We start from the raw sequence: 9,587 nt of genomic DNA, 5'->3' as shown, positions 1-9,587 counted from the left end.
CTGTGTCTGGTATCTCAGTGTCTGGAGCTTCTCTACCTCAATTTTGTCCCAGGGGCTGCTAGGGAGATGAAAGGGTAGTTGTCTAAGTGAGTAGGATGGAGAAAAAGACCTGGCCGTTTCACTTCCTATAAAGGCTTTCAGCCAAACCCTCTCTTTCCTGCCTCTCACGTCACCTCTGATCTGCTCTGTCCCAGTCCTGACATTCTAGTGTTCTGCAATACGAATCTGTTTGTCTCTTGTTAGTATAACCCTCAGCAAACATTTAGAATTGTTTTCTCAGCTCAACTATGGTTTTCCATCTTCCAAAAATGTGTTCCAAAACCTGCTATCGGTTTCTTTCTTACTCTCTTTGTCCATAGACTGGAAACCACAAAAATGTTAACTCACTGTCACTTCAGTGATTTGGGGAGTGAACATATGTGTTTAATCTGTACAAGCATAAACAGAAGTGCAAGACTGTCAAGATGCCCACTGTTTGCTCCTATTAAAAGTTAGAGCCAGAAAATTCATAGATATGGCTGGGCAAGGTGGCTCACGCCTGTAATCCCAGCACTTTGGGAGGCTGAGGCAAGTGGATCATGAGGTCAGGAGTTCAAGATCAGCCTGGCCAAGATGGTATAATCCAATTTCTACTAACAATACAAAAATTAGCCGGGCATGGTGGCAGGAACCTGTAATCCCTCTCAGCTACTTGGGAGGCTGAGGCAGGAGAATCGCTTGAACCCAGGGGACGGAGGTTGCAGTGAGCCAAGATTGCGCCACTGCACTCCAGCCTGGGTGACAGAGTAAGACTCTGTCTCAGAAAAAAAAAAAAAAAAAAAAAGGAAAAAGAAAACTCATAGATAAAATATAGATAAAATTCTACTCTCATAGGCCAATGTGGAAAAAGCAGGAGTCCAAGAGTTGCAGTACATGTGTCCAAGCGCTATTATTATCATTTATTGGTTGTCTGAAGCTAGGTAAGTTAAATTTTCTGACTATCTGTTTCCTCATCTGTAAAGTGGTGATAATCATCCCTAGATAGTCTATCTTACTTGTAATGATGAAGTAAAACAATTGATATAAATATATAAACATCAAATATATATCATTTATCATAAACTCTATTACCAGTAGGCATAGTCAAATATATTTTCAGAGGCACTGTAACATAGCAGAAAAAATATGGGCTCCAGATTCACGCAGACTTGGGCTCGAATTCCATCTCTGTTACTCACTGTGTTATGTTGGGTAAGTGACTTACACTCTCTGAGCCTTCGTTAACCTGTTTATAAAATGGATATAATGTTAACCTGACAAAGCTGTTCTTGAGTATTAAACGAGATAATGCATGTAACATCTATAGGGCCTGACAGTAAGTACTCAACAGATATTAATTCTTCCATACAGGCCCCTAATTTGAGACCAGGTTTTTTTTTTTTTCAGGCTTAATTCACTTTATTTTTCTTGTATAAAAACCCTATGTTGCAGCCATAGCTGGAGCCTGGGTCCTCTGCATGGAGACTCTGGTGTGGGTCTTCACGAGGTGGTCAGTGAATTCCTGATAGGGAGACTTAGTGAATATAGTCTCCTTCCAGAGGTCGGGGGTCAGGGAGCTGTAGGTCTTACAGATGGCGTCAAAGGTGGCCTTGGAGAAGTTGCCCAGGGTGGCAGTGCAGCCCCTGGCTGAGGTGTAGCAGTCATCAACACCAGCCATCATGAGGAGCTTCTTGGGCACAGGCGCCCAGACAATGCCAGTGCCCCTGGGCGCGGGGATGAGGTGCACCAGCACAGAGCGGCAGCGGTCTGTCACCTTGCAAGGGACGGTGTGGGGCTTTCCCATCTTGTTCCCCCAATAGCCTCTGCGCACGGGGACATTGGAGAGCTTGGCCAGGATGATGGCTCCGCGGATGGCAGTGGCCACCTCCTTGGAGCGCTTAACACCCAGACCGACGAGGCCATTGTAGTCCCCGATGGCAACAAACGCCTTGAATCTGGTGTGCTGGCCGGCGCGGGTCTGCTTCTGCACCGGCATAATCTTCAAAACCTCTTCCTTGAGAGAGGTCCCAAGGAAAAAGTCAATGATCTCAGATTCGTTGATGGGCAGGGAGAAGAGACATCCTCCAGGTACTTGATCTTCATGTCCTTGACCAGGTGGCCCAGCTTGGTGACGGGCATCTACTCCTTATCCTCGGCCTTGCCTCAGCGAGTTCCGCGGCCTCCGCTCCGGCCAGTCCACGGTCGTGACCCTGGCCCGGATGCCACTGCCGAAACCTCCGCGGAAGCCACCGCGGTTCCCCATCCCTCCCAGGGCTGCGGGGGCCTCCGCCCCGCCCCCCGCCCCGCCGCCCCGCTGCCCCCTGCACTGGCGTCATCCGTCATTTGGGGATTTGTTGGAGAAGAAGAGCTTTTTTATACTAAGATGAAAATGCTGAGTCTGTATTTCATTAGCTCATGCTAAACTACACTGATAATTACCATCTTAGATCATCAATAGTCCTCATAAAATTTTATTTATTTGCTGTTTTCCCAGGACCAAATTATAAGGTGAATAGCCCAAATTAAAAGGATTCCTCATACGAGACCTTTGAAGTCAACTGGCTATTGCTGAGGCATCTTTAGCATTTCATTATGAAATAAGATGTGAAAATTGTAACAAATATCAAGAGATCAGAGGCTCTGGGATACTGGGAATAACTACAACTCAAAAAATTATCTTAAACTTTTTTGCGGGGGGGTTTTATTTGATCCTCATACAAATCTAGACTCCACAGTCTTTTTTATCCCGTTTAAAGATGAATTAACAGAAGCAATGAGTAAAGAAGCTTCCTTTACTCAACTTCCTTGAGTACTTCCTTGAGTTTCAAGGAAGTCTCAAATTCCTTGAGACTCGTCTATCTGTGGAAAACAACCAAGAGCTGCAGTCTTGGTCTTTTGTCTCCCAGTTTAGTGCTCTTTTTAAAAAAATATGGTAAAATACAAATGCCATAAAATTTATCATTTCAACCATTTTAAAGTACATTCACATTGTTGTACAACCAATTTCCAGAACTCTTTCCATCTTGCAAAACTGGAACTCTGTACCCATTAGACACAACTCTGTCTTACCCACTCTCTCCCTAGCCCCTAGCAACCACCATTCTACTTCCTGTTTCTATGAATTTGACTATTCTAGATACCTCATATAAACGGGATAACACAGTAGTTGTCTTTTTGTGGCTAGCTTATTTCACTAAATATAACGTTCTTAAGGTTCATCCATATTGTGGCATGTATCAGAATTTCATTCTTTTTTAAGACTGAATGATATTCTATTGTATGTACACACCGCATTTTGATTACCCATTCATCCACTGATGGACACCTGGGTACTTCCCAGGTATGAATAATGCTGCTGTAAAAATATCTCTTTGAGACACTGCTTTCAGTTTGTTTGTTTTTTGTTTTGTTTTGTTTTTGAGATGGAACTTCGCTCTTGTTGCCCAGGCTGGAGTGCGATGGCGGGATCTCGGCTCACTGCAACCTCTGCCTCCTGGGCTCAAGCGTTTCTTGTGCCTCAGCCTCCTGAGTGGCTAGGATTACAGGCACCTGCCACCATGTCTGGCTAATTTTTTGTATTTTTAGTAGAGATGGGGTTTTACCATGTTGACCGTGGCTGGTCTCGAACTCCTGACCTCAGGTGATCTGCCTGCGTCACCCTCCCAAAGTGCTGGGATCACAGGTGTGAACTACCGCACCCAGCCCTTTCAGGTTTTTTTTTTTTTTTAATTTACGTAGTAATTGAATTGTTAGATTATATGGTAATTCTGTTTAAAAATTTTTGAGGAACCACCATGTTCTTTTCCATAGGGGCTGCATCATTTTACAGTCCTGCCAAGGGTACACAAGGGTTCCAGTTTTTCCATATCTTGATAATATGTGTCATTTTCTGGAGGTTTTTGTTTTTTGTTTTTTGTTTTTAAATTAACAGCAATTCTACTGGGCGTAAGGTAGTATCTCATTGTGGTTTTCTTAGAGTCTTGAAGTCTTCTGTACAGATGGCAAGATACTAAGTAACCTTGGATAACATCATCAAAAAACATTCATATTCTTTTTTTTTAATTGATTTTTTTTAAGAGACAGGGTCTTGCTCTGTCACCCAGGGTGGAGTGTAGTGGTGTGATCATAACTCACTGCAGCTTCAAACTCCTGAGCTCAAGGGATCCTCTTGCCTCAGCCTCTTGAGTAGCTGGGGCCACTGGCACAAGCCACCATGCCGGGCTAATTTTTTTTTAAATTATTTTTTTGTAGAGACAGGGTCTCACTATGCTGTCCAGGCTGGTCTCAAACTCCTGGCCTCAAGCAATCCTCCTACTCTGGCCTCCCAAAGTGTTGGGATTACAGACATAAGCCACTACACCCAGCCTCAACAAATGTTTACTGAGCTCCTAATAGGTGCTAGGCACTGTGCTGGGTACTGGGGTTATAAATCTCTTAAGAGCAAGGGAGAAAGATGGGCAATGAATAGTGACCAAGGTGCTGAGTATATTCAAGGAACACTGAATCACTCCTTACTGAAAGCCTGCTAATCTTTCAAGAAGACTATCAGGTGCTTTTATGGCTCACGCCTATAATCCCAACACATTGGGAGGCTGAGGTGGGAGAATCACTTGAGGCCAGGACTTTGAGACCACTGGGGCAACACAGTGAGACCCCATCTCTACAATTTTATTTTTTTTTTTAATTAGCTGGGTGTGGAGGTACATGCCTGTAGTCCTACTACTTGAGAGGATGAGGCAGGAGGACTACCTGAGCCCAGGAGTTTGAGGTTGCAGTGAGTCATGATCATGCCATTGTACTCCAGCCTAGGTGACAAAGTGAGACCCTGTCTCAAAAAAGCAAAAACAAAAATTGATCACCTCCTTTTACAGTGAATCAAAAAAGGAGTATATAAAACATATTTATTTCCTACGTTCACACCCAATTATTCCAAACAGAATATAGCTGGGAGGTTTCCCATCCTCTCTTGGGAAGTGAAGACTGGTGCAAGTTAGTAATTAGCGCTTATACCTATCACCCCATATGGGTGCCTGCATTCACAAACACGTGCTAGGTTTTGGGGAAGCAAAGAAATATGAGTAAGGCACAGATCCCACCCTCCAGGATCTCAAGGACAGCTACAACATAATACAATAAGGCTGTAATAGAAAAAAGACAAGTAGAAAGAAAGGAATCATTCTTTTCCCTTGTGGAGAAATCAAAGGCTTCTTTAAAAAAGTAAAGTCTAGATCTGGATCTTAAAGAATGACAGGAGTTCATCAGATTCCAGGAACAGGAGGGGAGGACATTCTAGAGAGGGAACAGCATGGAACAAATGAAGGGCACGGCATGCTTATGAAATATTAAATGATTTAGTATGACTGGAACTTAGCACACACAATGGAGAGTGCTAAGAAGGGTAGACAGCAGCATGGTGAGGGGGGCTTGGAGGCAGACTGGCAATCTATTCTGAAGGTAACAGAGAATTAACTGATTTTTAGCAAGGGAGCAGTTTGATTAGTTTTTTTTTTTTTTTTTCCCCTGCCCCAGGAAACTCGATGGGCTAGATGGAGGATGAACTGGAGTTATAAGAGAACCAAGAAAAAGATATGGGAGAAGGAGGTCAGGAACTAACCAAATAAGATCTCAAAGACCCTTGTTTTGTCCCATAGCAGTCATGAGGATGACTTGCTGGGAAAAATACCCAGAGATTTTTATTTGTTACAGAGACAGGGTCTCATTATATTGCCCAGGCTGCTCTCAAACTCCTGAGTTCAAGTGATCCTCCTTCCTCAGCCTCCCAAAGTGCTGGGATTACAGGCGTGAGTCACCATGCCCAGCCATTCAGAGACCCTTGGAGTAGAGCACCAGAGCTCAAGACCTCATGTATTTGGCCTCCAAAACCAGAAATCTGATTTTCCTAAAGCATGTATCATGGAACAGATACTTGAGGATTGATTCACAATAAGCAATTTCATAAGCGATTGTGGTACAGGCCAGGCACGGTGGCTCATGCCTGTAATCCCAGCACTTTGGGAGGCTGAGGCAGGCAGATCACAAGGTCAGGAGATCAAGACCACGGTGAAACCCCGTCTCTACTAAAAATACAAAAAATTAGCCGGGCGCAGTGGCGGGTGCCTGTAGTCCCAGCTACTTGGGAGGCTGAGGCAGGAGAATGGCATGAACCCAGGAGGCGGACCTTGCAGTGAGCTGAGATTGTGCCACTGCACTCCAGCCTGGGCTGTGAGCAAGACTCTGTCTCAAAAAAAAAAAATTTCTTAGTGTCTTTGTTAGTGTGAACTAATGAACTAGCTTCCTTGGTATGATATGAGTAACTTATTTTTTAATTAAAAATATATTTTATATTATATATAATATATATATACAACATCCCACATATATATATATTTTATATATATGTGTGTGTGTGTGTGTGTGTGTGTGTATATATATATATATTTTTTTTTTTTGTAGAGATGGGCCTATGTTGGCCAGGCTGGTCTCAAACTCCTGAGCTCAAGCAATCCTCCCACCTGGGCCTCCCAAAGTGCTGGGATTACAGGTGTGAGCCACCATGCCTGGCCCACAGATCATTTCATAAGTTCCTTTTCTTCACCTCTATCACTTGTCTTCTTTTGTTTTTCCATTTCATTTATTTTTCCTTTCTCTGTCATTTTTGTATTTGAACAGCCTTTTCCAAAACTTAGGCCACACTGTTTCCTTCTCTTCTCTTCAAGGCCTCCCACTTAAAATGATTTGGGGACTGTCATATACCAAATGTTTCTCTCTCAAAGATCCAAAAAATGATCAAACAGGGGTGATTCTGTCCCTCCCAGGGAATATTTGGGAGTGTCTGGAGACATTTTTGGTTGTCACAACCGGGGGAGGGTGCCACTGGCATTTATTATATAGAGGTTGGGATGCTGCTAAACATCTTACAATGCACAGAACAACATCTCACAACAAATAATTATCTGGCCTGACAAAAAATTGTCTGCCAATATGTCAATAACGCTACCATTGAGTAACTCTGGTATGCACAAATATCAGTAGCTGGAAATGACTGAAGTTTGGTGGCACCAGTCCAGGCTCTTTAGGGATTCAGATTCTCAAGGTGGGAAAGTGGCAGCCACTGGCATCAGATTGTCTGGACTTGGATTCCCAGGTTACCTGTTTTGCTGGCTGCATATGGCTTGACTATTCAGTGCCACAAAAGCAGTTTCCTCATCTGGAAAAAGGGGCTAATAAACCATCCATCTCATTAAGCTGTAAGCTCCTTGGAGGCAAGGAACTGCCATGCTTAGATTAGGGTCTAGTATCCAGTAGAGAGTACTAGGTATCTGTGGATTATCTCACACAGTTGTGTTGAGGCCTAAAGCAGCGAATATGATTTAGTAATGTGGAACACAGTGAAGAGATCCAGCCCATGATAGCAGGAAGCTGGCTGGCACTGTTAACTAGGATGTGCTGCCCTGTTGAACACTAACAATTTCAGAACACCAACATCAGGCAAGGCCATTCTGTGACCACGGTGGGTCCAAACAAAAACAAAACCACTCCACAATGATGTCTGAATATAAACAAAAAGAAACATTGTGCCAACCACAAAAAAATGACCAGATATAAGGCCGGGCATGGTGGCTCACACCTGTAATCCCAGCACTTTGGGAGGCCAAGGTGGGTGGATCACCTGAGGTCGGGAGTTCGAGACTAGTCTGATCAACACAGAGAAACCCTGTCTCTACTAAAAACACAAAATTAGCCGGGCGTGGTGGTGCATGCCTGTAATTCCAGCTACTTGGGAGACTGAGGCAGGAGAATTGCTTGAACCCAGGAGGTGGAGTTGCGGTGAGTCAAGATCATGCCATTATACTACAACCTGGCAACAAGAGCGAAATTCTGTCTCAAACAAAACAAAACAAAACAAAACAAAACAACCAGATATGCTCCCATCTCTATCCTCTTTTTTTTTTTTTTTTTTTGAGACGGAGTCTCGCTCTGTCGCCCAGGCTGGAGTTCAGTGGTGCGATCGCGGCTCACTGCAATCTCTGCCTCCCGGGTTCAAGCGATTCTCCTGCCTCAGCCACCTGAGTAGCTGGGATTACAGGAGCACACCACCATGCCCGGCTAATTTTTGTATTTTTAGTAGAGATGGGGTTTCACCATGTTGGTCAGTCTGGTCTCAAACCCCTTATCTCATGATCCGCCTGCCACGCCTCCCAAAGTGCTGGCATTACAGGTGTGAGCCACTGCGCCCAGGCTTTTTTATTATTATCATTATTTTAAGATGGAGTCTCGCTCTGTCGCCAGGCTGGAGTGCCGTGGCTTGATCTCGGCTCACTGCCACCTCCGCCTCATGGGTTCAAGTGACTCTCCTGCCTCAGCCTTCTGAGAGCTGGGACTACAGGTGCGCACCACCATCCCCAGCTAATTTTTGTATTTTTAGTAGAGATGGGCTTTTACCATGTTAGATAGGATGGTCTCAATCTCTTGACCTCGTGATTCGTCCGCCTCGCCTCTCAGTGCTGGGATTACAGGCGTGAGCCACCGCGTCCAGTCACTTTTTTTTTTTTTTTTTAAACCAATTGCAGTTTTAGCCTCGCTTGGTTCCACTTCCTTTCTTCTTTTTTTTTTAATCTTCTTTTTGAGACGGAGTCTCACTCTGTTGCCCAGGCTGGTGTGCAGTGGCGCGATCTCGGTTCACTATAACCTCTGCCTCCCGAATTCAAGCAATTCTCCTGCCTCAGACTCCAGAGTAGCTGGGATTATAGGCGCCTACCGCTATACGCGGCAACTTTTTCTATTTTTAGTAGGGACGAGGTTTCGCCATGTTGGCCAGGATGGTCTTGAACTCCTGACCTCAGGTGATCCGCCCGCCTTGGCCTCCCAAAGTGCTGGGATTACAAGCGTGAGCCACCACGCCCGGCCAGTTCTACTTTCTTATTATGTAAGAATTATAGGCCGGGCGAGGTGGCTCATGCCTGTAATCCCAGCTACTCGAGAGGGTGAAGCAGGAGAATCGCTTGAATTCGGGAGGCAGAGCTTGCAGTGAACCGATATCTCGCCACTGCACTCCAGCCTGGGCGACAGACAGAGCGAGTCTCAAAAAAAAAAAAAAAAAAATTATTAAATTACCCAATCATAGAATTACCCCCACCTCCTGACTGCATCTAATCCAGAGAGAAGCTCTGCTTCCTTAAACTCTGCCCAAATCCTGTAAATTCTTTCCAACACCCTCTTCTCAAGACGTCCCGGTGTTTTCCACGGTGTACTGCCCTCCCTGCAAGACCATAAACCCCACCTTTTCCAACTACAGGAGTGTTCTTGACGGTCTTTGGCTGGAGGGCACTGCCGCAGTGAGACCTCCCTGAAGGGTCTCTGCTGTTCTTAGGTCTAAAAGGAAATTCCGTGGTGCAGCCAGACCGTTCAGTCAGATTTCATAAACAAGTATTTTGAGGTTTCCCGACAGTTGCCTCTTGCGTGGCTGTTTCTCCTCAGGAGATGCTATCTCTCCTGGGAGAAGACCGGGAAGATACTTTGGTTTCTGACCTCCTAAGCAGAAAACCAGCCGTCAAATTTCTCATGAAGTA

General features: G+C 44.8%; 1 pseudogene; it reads right to left on the bottom strand.

Annotated features, from left to right (window-relative positions):
* Window positions 1-1,409: 1,409 nt before the first annotated feature.
* LOC116270801 lies at window positions 1,410-2,287 on the bottom strand (annotated as a pseudogene).
* Between the last annotated feature and the right edge of the window lie 7,300 nt (window positions 2,288-9,587).

This window comes from Papio anubis, chromosome 16 (assembly GCF_008728515.1).
Source record: "Papio anubis isolate 15944 chromosome 16, Panubis1.0, whole genome shotgun sequence".
NCBI lineage: Eukaryota > Metazoa > Chordata > Mammalia > Primates > Cercopithecidae > Papio > Papio anubis.
Note: the sequence above shows the minus strand (reverse complement) of the source record. Positions and strands in the feature narration are given on the sequence as shown.